General features: G+C 39.6%; 1 protein-coding gene and 2 long non-coding RNA genes across 7 annotated transcripts in view; 2 read left to right on the forward strand and 1 right to left on the reverse strand.

Annotated features, from left to right (window-relative positions):
- Nucleotides 1–19233, reverse strand: part of LOC147756525 (uncharacterized) — a 60288-nt gene that overhangs the window by 6504 nt on the left and 34551 nt on the right. The gene's annotated exons all lie outside the window — the stretch shown is intronic.
- Nucleotides 1–19233, forward strand: part of LOC111247254 (uncharacterized) — a 218675-nt gene that overhangs the window by 6151 nt on the left and 193291 nt on the right. The gene's annotated exons all lie outside the window — the stretch shown is intronic.
- Nucleotides 2269–19233, forward strand: part of LOC111247257 (uncharacterized) — a 29399-nt gene continuing 12434 nt past the window's right edge. The window contains exon 1 of the long non-coding RNA XR_002672046.2: nucleotides 2269–19082. This is a non-coding gene — a long non-coding RNA (uncharacterized LOC111247257). The remainder of the gene's footprint in view (nucleotides 19083–19233) is intronic.

Consider the following 19233-nt stretch of genomic DNA (forward strand, 5'->3'; position numbering starts at 1 on the left):
ACGCGTTGTCGGGTAAATAAGGTAGCAAGAGGATTTGGAGTTATTCAGAGTATGTAATTAATATAATTATACGTATAATCTAGTAATTATAATGTATAATTTTGTGATTCTATCCTGCCGTCTGCTTTATTATTAGCTGTACTCCAACGGATAAGACAAGCTGAAAAAATTTGACGCAGAATCATAAATGTATCGTGCAACCATATTCATGCCCTTCACTTTCCACTACTAATTACCGTACTCTACAATTTTTTTTTGTCTGCTGCTGATTCAACTGTCTTTCTATTATTTCTATCACGGTATTTCTTGTCGAGGTCCCTCATGGGTGTCAGACGAACTATCGGATCTACACGTTGTGAGATAATGCTAGTATTACACTTAACGGCTGGCGTTTAGGAAGCATAGAAACAGATATATAAAATCAATACTGTTGTATATTCGTTTATATCGGAATATATGTTGATTATTACTCAGTGCGATTCGTAAATACCACAATACTTCTGTGTTTTAGGTAGACGAATATGTGATAAAAACGGTGATAAGCTATATCAAACTCGTTGTATACAATGTAATTATTACTGAGACTGACTTATAATAAGCTTAAACGATACCGTTTTTTCAATATTTGAAAGCTTTTTTTCAATAACGGTCCCTTGCTCTAACGGACAAAAAAACTGTCACTGTTATCTAGCGTTGTAGTTATTTTATTACTTTAGATTGTTTTAGTAGCATTTCATCGTTGTCTACTCTGACAGCGTAAGCTTACTTCAGACGCTGCTGGGGAAGTTTATGTAGGAGTATATTATTTTTCATTATTTTGCCCAGTTTCGGTGTGCAAATTTGGAGGCGTTGAGCACTAGTCTCACGTGCAGTCTTGTAACAACAAGACTGTAAAGCTAGCCTAAGCCGAATGTGAAGAAATGTGCTTATTGAACATTTCAGCATCACCAGAATATTACTGTCCTGAGCCTCCCTCGACATTTTGTTCCAATAAGAAAAGGTATAAAGATATAAATTCCGTCCCAATGTGTCCTCTACACTCTAATCGTCTTAACTAATTTTTTGGGCATGAAGACATTAACTTTTATGTGCGTTCCTTGTAACACAAAAATGCATCTTCGATAGCACGCGAGTAGTGCAAGTTTGCTTACTTCGTAAGTTCTCACCAAATTATCAGCAACGCAAATTTCACGGAATTTCAAGAACATGTGCATCCTCCGTTCGCTAAAATCATTGTTATTATATGCCTTCAGATAGACGCTATTTTTTAGGGACTTACGCGTCATACATACATATGACGATGATCAGAAATTACAGCGATACGCATACATGCTACCGACTCTTCTTGCTGCAATAATCAGAGGTAATAATGACACTCAGCACCATCGGATATGTACAGTTTTTAGAAAGTTCCGATCTGAAAGTCCGGAATACTCCGGACTGTCAGATAAAATAACGTATTTGCCTGCTGATATTAGTGGCACGTTCTGGTCTAGTTTCGAACCCGGGCATAGACGTACGTCAATTGACGTTGTGAGGCAGTCGTCTTATGGAGTGCTTAAGGGCGATACCAGATGTGAAACTCGAAACATAGAGACTGTCAGATATGAGAAAATTTGTTATTATTGTGCCATTACAACGGAATGCTGCCTTATGATAGTCGTCGTTGCTGCTTTGAATTATATTATTACTTGGTTTTTGTGTAGTGCTCCCGACACAACGCGCCGCTTCTTCCTTAGCGCTTTAATCAACCTGTATGTAAGGGAAACGTTGAGGCCGTCTTGCTAAAGATAAGAATAGGACCAGCTGATCTAGTTTGGTTTGGTTGCATACGTGACTGGCCGTCAGTCGTTGGGGCGCATCCCTTTCACAGATGTTAATACTGACGCGGACAAATCTTAACCCACCTCACTTGGCCTTGCATGCGGCTCTGGAGTAGTTGCCGAATTTTCCATTGAGTATGCTGCAGTATATGTGTAACTGTTGCAATTATTACTATCACGATGACTCCTTAGACGATCCTTCTTTGGAACTGACGCTGGCCACAACAGAAGAGCATACCGTCGTAGACACGTTCAGCAGCAATTGCGAGTGCAAAGTGAAATCAGTGAGAGCAGCTATTGAAAACGTCATCTCACACTCCTCCTCCAGAGGTTGTTTCATCGCAGAACACCGGCTGCAACCACATCTGTAACCCCTCTGCAGAAACGGTTTCTGCCGGAACGGACAAAGGCAGGTAGAAATAACTAGAAGATATAACACGTAATCTCTGCTGTAGGCAAATTGAGAAAAAGATTATTGTTGGTTCCTGGAAGCTATTTTAGTTGCCACCCTAAAACTTGAAGCGGGCAATATTTCCTTTAGGGTAGCAGCAAGTGCTTTTTCTAATCTATAAAGCTAATTATTAAACAATTGCTGTAACAACTCTTTCTTTGGTTTACGTGCAGAATCATGGATTGATTCCGTGTGGCGTATCAAGCTGCAGGTTACGATGTATCAATGGATGCTGTCGGCAAACCGCGGAGTCCGCTAAGCTCGAGTACCAAGCTGACGGCCCACAGTCAATGTCGATTTTTACAACTAATTGGACGTACTTTTTTCGAATCAACACCGATTTTAATAACACCTTCACATTGTAATTTATAATAATGATAGGTTGATTACGGGTCTGCGCGGCTTTGCTATAAACTCCCGTTGAGTACCGCAAAACCTTCTCTAGCTAAAACGAGATGGTGTTCTGGACTATATGTGCATTGGCCTTGCCATGGCGCGTCACGTAGTAAACACGGAGAGCAGATAGCAGGGACTTTTGCTTGTGGAGAAACAAACGCAAACCATAGCCATGGTCAAAACTATCCAACAAATCCGTTTAGCTAGCAGGTTGCGAGTGTTATCCCTAGAGTATGACCATGCCATATCAAACATCCCCGATGAGCCCTGTAGTTGCTATCTCGAATCACCGTTTTAACCCTTACAAATTCATAACTTAACCGAGTAAGCCACTTTAGGTGGAGTCGTTCTATCCGTGAGCAGTTCCTGATTCCTGTTCAGATGAATCCACTTTGTGCAGTGCGATCATGTTGCTCCTTGTTCTTTCTTTCCTAAAACATTCTTCCTTCTTTCGTATCTACGAACAGAGGGAGACAAAGAGAGAACAAAGGATTTTTGCACTTTCGGCCGCTGATGCTTATATGTGAATGTCCTCGCCGTTTGTTTTCACAGGGTCACGTAAATCATCTTGAGTCATCTTTACTGGCCTCGACCGATCTACAATTGCTGCTCTTAGCTGGCTGTGACCTCCTGATCGGTGGTCGGCGCTTGTCTGAGTGTGTGTGCGCTTAGTCACATTGCCATCTGTCACAGCTACGCGACGATGCTGTTATATATATGTCCTAATATTAACTTCAGCTCAACAGCTTCCTACCTGCTTCGATAATCGTCGTGCACTTACGAGAGCGTTGTTTCGATCCCTAAGCAAGCCTGTGTTTGGCTAAAAGATAAAAGACGTCACAATGCTGCTTTCGTGGCTAATACCATAGGTATAACGTTGTTCGAAATGAAATTTTACCGGATAATAAGTATAGCGATGCTGGACTATTCGATGAATGTTGGTTGTATATTCCCTTTAATCAATCCTAACCTGGAAAGCGCTATCCGATGTCACGAGTCATTAGTTTTCCCGCATTAAGTTACCATTGTCAACAAAGCTATGAGTCTTACTTAATGTAGTTTAATGACATGGCACGAAATAATACAACTAAATACCGATCAAATGACGAACTGCCAAGGGAAGAAATCTGACAATGATAGTTACAACTACTGTCAATAGCGGTTTTTATTTAATCGATTTTCTTTTCTATATATAATCGGAACTACTTAATGTAAGAAATATCTTTCGCATGTTTATAGGTTAAACGATTCCGATCAGTTCGATTGTCAAGTACACGTGCAGTAGTCATACAGAGCTACCATATTTTTAAATTGGCTAAGGCTGCAAAAATAAGCGTTTAAATCTAGTCTGTTGCGATTTTTCTTTATTCGTCAATTGGTAATGAAAGTGTTGGTTACAATCAGAGTTGTCATTATCAAGCACGTCTGTCAACAGCTGCCACTATTCAACTGGATCTACGCGATCCCTGGTCGCTGTGCTTCGCTGTTACCATTATTTTCTACGGTTTATGGCTAACTGGCTGACAGGAATTCCTGGTAGCCCTTCGTGTACGAAAAAACTTTTCATGCTATGGTTCCAGTAGTTTAGCTGTTCGGCGTCACTTTAGAGAGCTGGCTGCCAGCACGAAATAGAGCGTGTTTATGCCAGGGTTCAAACTTTGATCCCAACGTGTTTCTAAGTTTAGCAGACAAATAAGGTACTCGCTACCCTATTACGGAAACTAACTTTCGTTTATACGTAACCACAATATGAAACGCATACGAGAAAGAAGAAAAATAGAAAGAGAGAATGCTTGCACGCAAATCGAAGCACAGCATCATCTGCCGAACTGTAGCTGATTGCGACTGTTCCTTCGCTGATGGTTAGCGGAACACGATAATTCTCTTATTTTTTAGCTCATCAATGGGCCTTCTAGACCATTGATGAGCTAAAAAAAATAGAATCAGCCGCGGTTGCCTATTAGGTTTACCAGGAAGATCTCTAAAATACCTTAAGCGTTTCGTTGCTGTTGCCGAGGGGCTAGTCAGGCTGCTAAACAAGCGTTTCCCTATATAAGGGGGCTTTAGGAGGAAGAAGAGAACAGGGCGTAAACATACAACAGTATGCATATCATCATTAGCACTCTCTCACCAAACCCGTACACCCGTTTATGTGTGTATTTGTCCCCATTGTATATATTATGTTATACTACATGTCTGTTTGTACGACCTCAATGTGTCAACAACGGAGAAGGAGGACTAGCGCGATATTTACTGGAGGAGTCGCACGCGACTGCTTACTAGAAGTTACCTTCGAGGGAAATGCGACATCGTGAGCCCCAGCTGAACGAGTTAGCAACGAGCTCATAATCAGTTTCACATTTGTCGGTAATAGTCTGCTGTCATTAGAACTATCATTGCTGTGCAGCAGTCATAATATCTGAACTGAAGTAATTGTGGGTTTATCGTAAACTGATTCATATTAACGTCTTTGTTTGGTTGGTGAGTGGCCTGTTCTGATATGTTTCTCTGATTTTTCTAATTAATAATCAATACGCTTGTTGGAAAAGATGATAAACGGGGACTATTCTACCGGAAAAGACTGGAAGAAGAGAGGAGGAATTTTTCAAGTCGCTGCCGCTTCCACTGTTACTACTGCTCTAAGAGAAATTATGAAGCGTGAGGTATCCGATTGTATCCAATGAATACTACTCAAAATATTGAGGACTTCTATAAATACTGTTTTTATGAAATTAAGTTGAAGTGTCTATCCCATTTAACCGTTAATATTAGCTAATCCTTGACAAGATGGCGAGGAATGCTGTGTCGTAGACGTATGCTGGTATGGTGTTCTAGTCAACCATTGGGTTTTCATAATCCAATTCGACACCTAGTTTGCAAAATATCGTAATGCCTAAATACCGTGACATTATAGCAAAACTTGGGAAATAATTAATTGTATCCGTATTCGTGATTACATAGGATTAAGCTACGTAATTATATCTGGCAAGTATATGCATGTTGCCTGTGACCCTTATTATTAGCTATTATGATAACATCACGTACTTTTTATTATTATAATACGTGTAATGATGAGATATTATGAGCTACTAGTATTACGGCTACTTTCATTCGTTCTTCTATGGAGTAGCACAGCCGTACATATAAAGCAATTCCGGTCGGGTGTTGTTTTGGAACGGTGACCAGTTCCGGTATGATAATCCGTGCCGGCACTCTAACGTCATGATGATCACGCTGAACGGAGCGACACGCTTCGTATCCGCTACTTATACACTTAATGGAAATTTAGTCGCGTGTGTCTTGAGTTACGTAAAAACGTCTGAATACGATTATTCACAGCAAACATATAGCCGCAAGCTCATACGTTCGTACGCATTCGCCGCGCTGCCCTGTACGCTCGCTAGATACTGATATGGGAATAAAATGTAAAGCACCCTATTAAACGGCGACACTTTTTTAAGCGAACGCATTTCCACTAATATTTGTTTGAAGCAACAATCCTATTGCATCTAAGGAAAGCTCAAAAGTGATAGTTGTTTACCAGTTTGAGAAAAATACGAACGTGTACAAATCAACGGGGTGATAGTGACATTCGGAGGATAACTTTACATTTCTTTCTTCTTACGTGTAGGATGAGAACGACTAATAGTCGCTGGCGAAAGCAATCCAGTCCGTTGATTTATGCGTATGATTAATAGGAACGCATGCGACCGTTCGTGGAACATTGGCAACTGGCGCAGTGATCTACAGCCGTGAGTTCTGCCCATTGAATAGCTGTACGACGAGCAAGTACGTTGAACAGACATAGGTCTCATGAATATCCGATTTACACAGATTTTGTCATGCGATTCGAGTTGTCCTCTTGAACAAGAGGTGATCATCATGTCACGAAGCCCATATGCCGCAGGCGTCCTTTCGGGTACGGGTAACGATAGAGTGGCGGACCAATACTTTCTGCGCTAGCACGTGATTTTGGGTGCGCGAAAAACAAAGTGATTTTAGGAGTAACCCACTAGAAGTGCACGCTACCGCTGCCTATGTTTAATCTCAATGTAAGTAAATAGGGACAACACTTGAATGCTGCGATCTGCCGATGGTTGTTTGCATAAAGAGTTTAATTTGTGCTGGTAACAGAATACAATCAGAGACTGAAGCCGTATGCTTCTGATCCTTGAGTTGTTCTTGTAGATTGCTGATGGTTTGTATGGCACGTGCATGCTGGTCCGTTCCGCAACTGACTGATGGAGTGTCAGTCGCCGTGCCCTCTTAGATCAGGTTTTTACACAAAAATGAAGGTAATTAGTCTCGTTCCGTTAGGCCGTAAAACATCCTAGGAATAGAGATACGGCAGCTAAAGCATACACATGATGGTTACTAAGCAAAGAGCTTTGGTAAGTTTCGGTAGTGAGTGGGTGCTTGAGATTTTTGCCCGCTTTTCTGGAACATCAAAGTCTGTGATGGCGAAGATCGTCAACGGACTCACCGCAATGTGAGGAATGATCATTAATGAGGCAATTTTCTAGACGTAAGTAAGTGCACCGTTATGCGAAAGCGCTAATCAACTAGCGACATTTCGGTGGATGAAGAAAGACAGAATGAAGGCCATAAGCCGAGGACTGCTAGCATTATTGACAACCTGGTCCAAAATGATGTGATAGGTTGAGCCATTTTACTTACTAATTCTGTTTGTTAATCACTTAGCTAACTAATACAACTTGAGTATTATGATGAAAATTAGTTGGATAGAACTAAAACCATTGGACATAGATAGTAAATTGAAAGTGGGTTTAGCGGGAGATTGCGTAGTCGTTTTATTTTAAACATTCGAAGGATTATTCGAAACGCATGCATCATGTTAACTCACAAGCGGCCAAAACTACTCAAAGGCCTAAAATTCTATTTGAATCTATTCATAAGGCGACTCGTTGAGGCATTTAGTGCTGGAAATGACAGCAACGCAGGAATGAGCGAACAAATAGTTCCTTAGAAAAAGATAGACATTAAGAAACGGATTTGGGAGATCCGAAATCGATTTTATTGATCAATAATTGCTAAAATATGGTTAATAGGAAGAATAAACTTTTAGGGACATCTAGAAAACATATGCTCAAATGAGATTTTTCGAATTTCCAAATGGTCTCGATAGCCGGATTTATTTAATTGATTTAAAAAGTGGACATGTTTTTATCGATCTGTTATATCAAATCTTTATATATTATGTTTGATATTTTGTGTATACAAATAATAATAATTATTGTTATTCTGCTCTAATCATGTTAAAGGATGACTAATAGCTCCTAACCATAGACACGTATTATAAATTTCAGCTAACTTTCTCTGGGTTAGCGTTCTGCTGTTGTCGCATTTATGTACCTTTCTATATGTCAATCACGTGTATGTTGTTTGGGATTACCGACAGGTCTCTATGTGACCGCTAGTTTTACGTTCTTAGAAGGCAGCAACAGAGCGTGGGATAATTTGTTCATTCTGTTGTTGTTGTTTAGAAAAAGTTAGTTATAAAGGTTCGACTGACGATTGATATCACACAACGATCCAGCAGCAGTGTGGATGGTCATGTTTATGTTGCACACATGTGTGATCATAAGGGCGGGTCGGTCGATGCACAGAGTACGCCATGTCATTTTTATTTTCCGTCTTTGTCTTGTCAATCGTCCTTCTATAACCGTTGGCGACGAACAAGTGACTGCCGTCTTGCCACCAAGTCACATTCTGTTTTGCCAGTATAGCCAATTTTCACAAAAAGAAAAAAAATGAGACGAAATTCACAAAAGACGGGGTAGCTTGATTTATGGTGATGGGTCATTTGGGCGCAGAGAACCGCGCATATACGTACGTGTGTGTATGTATGTGTCATGAGAATGGTACACTACTAGCCATGCTTTTTTGGCTTCGGGGAGATAATGTCACCGCAAAAAAATTAAATCGGTTAACTGAGATTGTACTAACCATCTACATGGAATCTAAACGCAATCTGGATGAAGAACACATAATTGTTTATGTGGAAATTTGCTTGCTCAGTAATTGCACAATATCCGACGTATCACGTGGCGAAAACAACGAGTTAACGTCATGAGAAAATTAATCAACTAGGAGATTTTTGTTTTTAGATATACGATACTAGTTTTAGAGTATCATTCCTAGTTGGGCGCCCCTAGGCCTTTAACGATGTTTAAATATCCAGGGATTGTGTGCACTGCGACTTTTGAATCTCTAGTTGCAGAATAAGTTTTAAATATGATAGAAACGTTATGTATATATATATATATATACATTTTTTTCAAGTTTGTAGCACTTAGGTTATTATAATGTATGTACTACTGTATAACATAGAAGAGTTAAATATCGCAGGGTGTAAAGATAGGAAACAGCTTTTCCATCATCGAAGGATGCTTGCGATTACACATTGCATATTATACGCCGCGTACGGCAAGTCATGGCTTATTTTTCATATATGATATAAATCCATCTTATGTTCCATCAATTGTACGCGACCTTCACACAGCTCTCAACGCGAGTCCTTGATCATTTTCCAGATAGCGGAAACCGATTATACCTTGCCATCATTATAACAAGAAAGCATTATTTCGATTGTTGTGCGAGCTTTTCACCAGGCCGCAGGCTTGATAATACCGTAGGAAAATAACTTTCTGGAAGAAAGTTTCGCTTTACGAATCGAATGAGGTTAGTTGTTTTTGGGGCTTAATCTATGAAGTCGATGTATAGTTTCCTCTTCGCTTATCTAAGATAGAAAGGTACAACATCGTCCCGTTTGTACAGTCTTCTATAACAAAAAAAGACTCTACATTTCTTGCATAATTAGATACCTTGTGGATTTCGGGGTAACGCTTGAAAAGGCAAAGGCCAACATATTGCTGGATCGACGTATCAGAAGCGGTTTGTGGGTGAAGGTTAGATTTCAACTAAGTGGTACTCTGCACGCAGTGCTTGATGTTAGACCGCAATTTACGCTATTGTGAATGAAAATAGAGTCGATCGTAGCTGTTTCGCTGTTGACGGTCTATTCACCGATATCACAGGCTATTATTAAGGCTTTGCAGATGCTCAACAGGTCTATAAGTTCAATGTTGAGGACGGTGATGATGATGATGATGACTACTATAAACTTATATATACGGCAGACAAAAGCACAAATTGCGATTTCTGCTTCTGCATCGCTTATCTGTGTTTTTCGTATCTATTTAAAGGCACACCAAAGTACGTGAGAATAAACATTAACATATTTGATGAAATGACTTCTTTCGAATGTCATGCCACCTCTGAACGCTGCCAACCTCTATGTCAATAAAATGTTGAAAATAAAGTGGTATTCTAGCTTCTATGTAAGTTCAATCTTCTAAAACATGCAGGTAGTCTAATTCTAGATTTCCTTTCAGATATTCGTAACTTTGGATGTTTCAGTTGAGTTTATGAACTCGCATCAGGTCAACGACATGTGAACGATAGATTACGCACTATCGAGTACATACTATACTTTACGAATTAGGGGCCATCGTACGTGCTATACAGACGAAACTTCACCTCTACTTCATATTACAGTATTTTTTTTGCACATCGTTTATCTTCAGAACCGTACAGCTTTGACCGGCTCATAATGTAGATGTGTGCCATGACGTTAAGAGCCAAAACTGTTCTCGTTGAACAAATGTAGACAGTGCTGCCGCTGCTACTTCTACCTGGTTGTTTTTTTAGTGCTGGAAATTGCGCTGTTTGTTTCTGTCTGTCTGTCTGTATGTGCATGCACTGCTGCTGCTGCTGCTGAGCTGATGCTCTTGTTCCCTCGAATGGTTAGCATAAATTATTACCGCTACCAGCCTCCAACGCTGTGGATAAATGACGAGGATCATTGCTTCTTATATAGCCATTACTGTCAAAAATGCCATTGAACTACATTGCCTATCGAATCCGTGCTTCTCGATGCCTCTTACTGCTCCCTTTATTTTTGTAGTACGCTTTTCTGTGCACGTCGTATGCACGACGTTTTATGTTGCACGAATCTGGATGCCAAGTGTGGTATACCTAAACGAATTTGGTTTTAGCCGGGAATAACAGGGACTCGAGCTTTTGTACACTCATTCTTGCAAATGGATTTATCAAGTTCCAAACGGTAATGACGTTCAAACGAGTTTTTTATGGATCACTCATCTATTACTCGTGTATTCTATGCATAAGTAGTGACCAGAGCTCGTCAGTGCCGTAGTTGCTTTTCCTGGTCCATATCGTTAACGAATTACGTCGTGGGTACGAATTGAAGAACAAAAAAATACGAGGTTGTGTACTGTTGACCCATTGCAAATTGCTGTTGCTGTTGCAAATTACGCACCTAACGAACGACCTTGCTGATGTGGTGTTGAAATGAAGTCGCCGCTGCAGCGACAGCAGCCATGCCGCGAAGAAGAACAGACAGTGAGTGTTTACGCGTTATATATTCTGCCAAGTTTAGTAGAAGGGCAGTTAGTGCAGTCGTGACACGTTATATTAGAGCATAGTTCGTGGCTGGCTACCAGAGTAGTATTTCGACGACGGATCTGTTTATCGAACACAGCATGGCTGCTGCCGACCGGGCAGGGCTGAATGCCAGGCTTCAGGCTTTGTACAGAAGCGTCCTTGCTAGAAGTTTGTCGGAAGAAATTGTTAAAAAAAGTAGATCGTCTAGAAAATGCACAAAATGCTGACCTAGTCACTTATGCACAGGTGATGCTTGTCGGATGACAGAGAAACGAGAGTTTCCTAACAAAAATTTCACTGTTTTTTAATGATCGAACAGTAGAAGTTGTATGATGTCTCTTTTAATATGGATTGTAAAAACGTAATGACGATTTTTACGAGCAAAGCGTTGCGCTTTAAAAGGGCTCGGGTAAAACGGCTCGGCCTTATTACAGTTGTAGAACGTATGTGCGATAATGCTAAAATTTTTGTAATTCACTGATCGCGTGCACGTGATTTTAATCAGCTCGTAATCAATTGTATTGCGGTAACGCTACTGCATTTGTCCTAAGATGATGGCCGAGGGACTGTAAACGTATCGTGTATCTTCTTCAGTGCATATTGTTTTCTTGTCTCATATAACTATGTATGCAGTCTGGCGATGGCGATTGTTTTAAAGCTTTGTAAGCTGGTTTACTATCAACGATTAGTCGCGTACCGCACTGAAAATTCGGTGGTCACCAGCCATTGTCAACCATCATTGTCCATTCACCTTCGATGTATGCCGAGCCAGAACGACCTTGTTATAAACACACCACCAACATAACCATAAATGACCGATTGTCATGGGCCTTCATAGAAGTGACAGCCATCGGCCAAATTGTCACGTATACTACGAGCTCTGCAAGGATGAGTAAGACAGTTGTCGTCCACCGACCAGCGTAGCTTTGTTCCGTTGGTGGGCGAGGTTCTATTAGTTGCATCACAACACCCTATCGTCCTACTACAGTTATACAGGCGCTCATACGGTTCATTCATTCTTAAGCTGTTATTTGCTACACGAGAGAAAATGACTACATTCGTTTTCAACGTTGTTTTTGCCGCCGTCTGCTGCCACTGACAATTTAGTTAATTTAAAGTTTACTAGAGTGAACCGATGTAAACATTTATGGAGGATCGACCGCTTCGCTAGCTCATGACGCAAGCCGAAGCTTCATGGACAAGATGCACATTTACAATACAGACAACTTCTACCCCCACCTCACTGTCTATCTATCGGAGCCGTCTGTTGACAGCTGCGATATATCGGCAGAGGCATCTGTGGGAGCAGCCGCCTCCGATGCGGCAGTAGCATCGCATCGACTGCAAATGGAGTAGTCATAGCCCGCAGCATCGTATTGCGACATAGTCGCAATGCACATAGGCATGCGTGGCAACGCTGCAGTGCTCGGACAACCGCCATATGTCAATTGTACTCTGTGCTACGACGCGCCGTTGGATTCAACCACCCACTGGAGTCTCCGCATTAGTAACGGTGCTATGCGTCGATCCGGGGCGAGGGTCTCCTACATAGCGTAGCATAGCATGCTACAAGTCGGCGCCACACACGCAAGCAAACACATTCGCAGAAGCGTACAAACCGTTTGAGATTGCAATCCATCTAGTAAAATCAGGAGCGGAGGCGACCGCCGTTGCCATCGTCATCGCCACTAGAATAACGAATTGATGGCGATCCTAGTTACACGTAAACGTCGCTAGCTGAGGCTGCTGTTTAGCTATGGATAATTGCTTTAGCTTCGCTCAATCCTGAGCCTAGAGGCTGATTTGACTCGACCGTTACTTGTCGTCGATCGTTGTTGCCTTTCTTTAATCTTTCACATTATTTTAGTCTGCAATAGCGTAACGTATTATCGACCCGTACACCATGCAATGGTGTGTGTGTGTGTGTATGTATATATATATATATATATATATATATACATATATAGCGCGGTGTCTAAATCCGGAATTCTTCTGTGGTTTTATTTCGAATGCAAACTTTCGGTCGGTATTATTAAATATATAAGCCGTATCGACCGCGACTACAGCCTCAATTTAGAAACTAAATCACTTACTAGGAATTTTTGAAATATTTCTTCTTTGACTTAACGCAAGTAACTTTCCAATAATAAACGTGCGTAAGTATAAATTTCTTGAAGTATGGCTTAAATACGTCACATACTTAAAAATTTTGCGGGATCAAATTATGGGGGGCCGATAGCAGACCGAACAATAAAAAGTCAAAAAGGTGCACAAAATTTTCAAAAATGATTTGGTTGAATTCATGTGAACGACTCAATTTATAAGTACCATTCTCCTCTCCGAAAATTTCGTTAATTTCTCTACAAAATAAACCTGGTTTATAAAAAATGGCTTCTTGGGTTCTTTCGATGAATTCTTTGGTCTTTCAAACCCAAACCCTATTGATAGTATATTCCGCTTCGCATCATGGGAGTCTTTCTCGGATTCTTTAGAGACCGCACGAAAATTAGAATTAACGCAGACTATCGATTTCGGACAAAAAAGGAATCTCAGTCCTCGTTGATGCATACCTAGCGTGAGGAGATTGGAAAACCGTTGATCTTCATTCAAATTTCAAAAACGACGCACTCTTTTTTACAATGACGCATTTGTGGTTTTTACTTAGAAAAAAACTGGCTTTCTTCTGGCGTCACTACAACAGGCTGTCCGTCAAAGTTTACCAGTATTCAAAAACGCAGTACATTCCTAGATTTTGTATATATATATATATATATATATATATCTATATATATATAAAACCCTCGTGTTGTTTAAAGTATACATGTATCACAAAAAAAAAGTACCGCGGATAAATACTTTGAACTCGTTTGTACTTATATATATATTGGTCATCATCCACAAAAGTAAAATCGTTTGGAAGCCGTATAGTACTCGGATTTGCTTTAAACTTTACATTACGCTGCCGGCACTTAAGCCTTTGCGAGCATCATCGCAAATGCATAATGAGGCTTGGACAGTTTTTGTCTTAAAAATCCGTAAGCATCACTTGCTGACCATGTTATACTACTATCCGCACCCTTCTGCAGAAGAAGCTTACGGCCTGACAGTCACAGTGAGCCTAATGCGTTTGATAAAGTCGCTAGTTTCTTGTTATTTATTTTATATATTGTTGATTTGCTTCTACTCAGAATGTTTATAAACGGTCTAGTAGTATTAATAGTACTGAAAACCGTAATCCTTATATGGTATTCATAAAATACTGTGATATAATATCATATTTAAGTATACACTGTTATTAGTACATGAGAAAAAATCAAAGCTACCTACTAATTTATTTATTATTAATGTTACTATTGTCATCCTTTTTTGATGTTTTTGGTAAATACTATGCAATGTGTAGCACTTACACTTTTAATTATAAAGCGATTGTCATTGAATTTGCTGTGGCCACTTGTATCTGAGCAACTTATTTCATCTTCTTTCGTTTAAGATAATTCCTGAGCTGGAACGTAACTTACACCGGTAAAATGTATCAGCATCGCTGTAAAAATACAGTTTTGTTATTGTTTTTGATTTATACCATTTGATTTAATGCTATGCGACGTACCGCCAGTTATGCAAATTTTTACGGATTAGCCAATAGCTGATCGTTATATTGCACAAGTGTTTTTTTTTTTTTTTTTTTTTTAATGTAATTTACCATTCACTTGCTAAGAAGCGACTTCTTTCAGTCTGACACATCATGTTGTTCTCCAGGTTGTGACATACGTATACCATTACATAATGAGATAATAATAATAACTACGCCAACAAAATATATAATGTGTATTTTATTTTGATACAATCTTTGACTCCCGACAAAGAGGCAAACCTAGCTTTTTATCTAAGCATTTCCATTAAACATTTCCACGTCGCACAACAATGTCACATGGAAAATGGAAGGCAATGGGGAAGTATATTAAAGATATTGACTATAGTATGAAGTAATAAATTGTATATATATATATACATGTTTATCTCTTTTATTGTGTATGTACGCACGTGCTAATAGATTAGGCGTAATCGTTACCGCTTGCTTGAACGTCGAGAGCAAAAAGGGTTGGTGAGAGGCGCGACTTCATTTTTGAAGAAGCTTAGTTGTACTTCAGCACGCGCCAGATTAGGCCGAAAGAAACGAAAATGAGATCACGGTGGTGTCTTCATATCTGTCGTACCGAACACTGGTCGGCTATGGCGGTTCTTTACTGCAGTGAAATGAAGGCTTTCAAGGCAGCGTACAGCAGCTCAGCTTGATCAAGTGGACATTTGGAAGGCTTCTGTGGCTGAATTGACAGGCAGATACACAGTCACCAAATACCCACGTTGCACGAGCTGTCTTTCCCATAGCGGTCGCAGCAAAAGCAAATTTAACGTTCCTCAAACTTTCGTGTCTTTGGCACGTGTTTTTGTTATTTTTTGCTCTGCGTACAGGATACTATTCCTGCTATTATATTTTGAGGCGTTTAAACAATACGAACGTAAGGATAAGTCAGCAAAAGGCAAACATATATCTATTTTTCTCAGACATAGATACTATAGACATGTAAATTTCCCGCAGTGTTTTTTTGTGAACAGTTGTTGTTCTTTCCGCTGTTTGCCAAGTTTCGTTTTCAATAGAAACGACACACACACGACCGCAGCCCAATAATGTATGTGAGCCAGTCGCAATTCTAGCATCGGCTATGCTCTAATGCGTACAATAGATAAAAGATAAATAAATACGTTTGTCATGCAAGGACATTAACATGGTTGCGAACATCATAATAGAAAATGGCCAAACCCAAATTGCCTGTTGTGATGTGGACGATAAAGGTGAGTGTACTGAACCTATACGCGCGGACACATACAGCATGACGAGCCATCGGTTACAATAGTGACTGTGTCATCGAACGGCTTAAAAAAACTAATGATTTTTTTTTAACGGTCATTATATACTCTATTTTTTCATTTTAAATTTATCACATGGACTGCCTGTATGGGCATGCAGTATGGAATTGAAGACTAAAAAAGGCATACTTCGTGTGAAAGCAAGATTTTGTGTTACGTTTCTTATGTTAGAGGACAGACAGCGAGTATCAGATCTGAATAGAGGCCCAAGGGAAGGTACCGAACGAAAGTCACATTCGCGCGTAATTTAAGTAAGAATCCTATATACAGTTGTCTGAATCTGGAAAGGAGAACATAAAGGACAGCCTAGAGCTTAGTTTTCGTATAGCAAATCGGAAGAAAGTCGCCGATCTATTAGCGTCTGTCCAATATGAGCAGATTATCGTAATGATCTTTATTGAGCTTAATTCGTCGCGGGCTAACAAACCTGCGCAGGTTTTCAAATAACCTTTAGCTTAATATTGAGCTTTTTCGGCTTCTTGTCCCTTAGTTTTCATTCAGATTTATTGAGATAGATTTGTCCCTTTCTTCGAATATGAACTAGTCTTTGACTGATTTTCTAATTTACATTAGCCGATTCAACGTCGGAAGCGGATTCTAGTATTAAAAGGATGAAGGTGCCGCATCAACGAGAATAAACATAGAACTTTCGGTAAGTACATCAATTTCATGTCTTCTTTGCATTCCTTTCAAATCTTATGTGTCTTCTTTGCCGCGTCGTTTCGGAAACTTCTCATCAAAAATGAGAATCTCTGCCAAAACAAACTGGTAATATTATTTTGGTACAAATATACAGCAAAAGGGCAATTGTTAATCGTTAACCAACACAGGAAGTTATTGTTGAAAGATTTCGAAGAGCTTAAGAAGCAAACTAACGATCAAAATTAACCTACAGGTCAGTGCCTAGATATGCCTTTAATTGATTAAAGTGTTAGTCATTTGAAGTTCATGATACCGCGTTCTACTGCAAGAAGGGTTATTTTTTTTTATCTGAAAACTCACGATTCTTATTGTGGGCTTGGTTCCAGATGAATAGCTTAGAGATGTTCCGAGTAGTCAGTATAATGGTATTAACATTGATAGAATACGACTATATGGCGAAGTCAAGTTTAAAAAAGGAACTTACTTAAAATAAGTATTTGGTATCGGCCAATTATAGACTCAATCGTTTCAGAACAATTCATGCTAACAACCCTAAAATTTCTAGATCTCGACAAAGATTCGAAATTTTACCGCATATATTATAGTTTGCCATTAACGAAGTATTGCAGAGGCATTATATATTCAAGCATCGTCGTTCTGGACACAAACCCAGGTATATGGTCATGGACGTGACATCGAATGGACTATAGAGGAAAACAGAGTGAAGATTGAGAACGTTTTGACAGTGTGATTCCCACACAACTGCCATTTTCCCGATGGCCAGTTGAACAAGTCATTTTACACATGCCACTACGTGGTATATGTTATAGAAGCGGCTTAACCTTATTTTTGTTAATTAGCTATTAAATATCTTCCAATTACTTGTAGAAGCCTCGGTTACAAAGTACTATAATGTGTCGTAGATAACTAATGGGCAGCATAGCGAGTGGTACCAGCTTAAACAAAACTACCACTACCGCTCTTTCATGTCCAAGACATCCAAATGAAGAGCATAAGGATCTGTTGGGCATTTTCTTCTGGCAAAAGGCATCAGCACCGAATGACTGGTTATCAATCTACTGCTCTGCTATTTACAATACAATAGGGCGGTTTGGTTAAGGAATGGTTTTTGTAACCCAGAACGTGTTTTATATATTCAGTTGCTCCAAAAAGCATCATTAACTGTTTCGGTCATTTCTACTATACATACGATAATTTACTGTTCTAGCATAGGCGGCTTTTAAAACATTACGAAAGACTCATTACCTTTTTTGAGCATACTATAAGGAGATGTTTTTTATACAGAATTATTATGAAGGATAACTCTGCAAGTCTAGCTTATACGTGACTTGAATGGAGATCATGTGTAAGGAAGCTATACTGAAATAGAAAGGAACTTATGTTTCGATAAAACTTGTTGAATGATTATCAAGGCCCAGCTTCACATCACTGCATTCGTATCTGAAATCGTATTAAGCTAAAGGTTCACATATGCATACGCTCGCACCGTTGTTTGTGATATAGGTTTTGATCATTGATTTTGATTTTGGGGTAAACCATTTAACTGGAGGATTAAGGAAAAACGTTAACAGAAACGTCATCTACACGATGAGACTCAGATGACGACGAACGAACTCCAGCAAGTAAATCGGCAGAAACAGAGCCGATCCGTCGGTGTACGTATGTATCATGCGTACATGTAATTCTCTCTCATTAGAATATCTGCCTATTCTCTTAGTTCTGTATATGTAAACAGAGTCTAGTGTGAGATAATTACCAGATGACCGTTTACGAGAAACCGATCTGCCGAGGTACCTCTCTCTCCATTACTTCAACAGTTCACAAGCAACGCTCCGGCCGGTCATCGTCATCAGGATGTTTCTGTTACTAATTTTATTATTTAAGCTAAATTTGTTACATGCCAAAATGAAATTTAAAACTAAATAAAATTTTAAAAAAATTAAGTAAAAGATAAAAACAATTTAACACCTTTAATATCATTTATTATTTTAGAATGGAAGGTTCAGTGCTTTCCATATTCGTTGGCTAAAATTTTGGAATAACCAACGAAATAAGAAGCTCGTTGAATTTGGGCCATTTCCGCATTTTACGAAAGTGGCATGAGTACCTTTTGAACCGTAACTGGCCTTTACTGAGCTGAGTTGCTTAATAAAAAGGTTTAAGTAAAAGACAACACTTATGGATGCGGACCTGATTTTTTTAGGAATAATCTTCTACTATTATTAGTACGCACAAACAATGAAGCAAACTCGTTTACTCTCGAAGAGACCGGTACACTTCATCGTGTCGTGGTACACAACCATTGCCATCCAATGACGCCGAAAGCAACCGTAAAGGTAGTATCTTCTTTTAAATCAATGAGTCTAATGTTGTCTTTTCTGTTAACGTTTGCGGTGCTAGGAGAGTCTTACTTCTAAATTTTCCGTGGACCGATAATCGGAGCCAACGAGTTTTCGCGCGTTCCAATAGCCCTTACTTGTTCGGCAG

The sequence above is a fragment of the Varroa destructor genome, unplaced genomic scaffold (genome assembly GCF_002443255.2).
Source record: "Varroa destructor unplaced genomic scaffold, Vdes_3.0 BEIS01000003.1, whole genome shotgun sequence".
Taxonomy (NCBI): Eukaryota; Metazoa; Arthropoda; class Arachnida; order Mesostigmata; family Varroidae; genus Varroa; species Varroa destructor.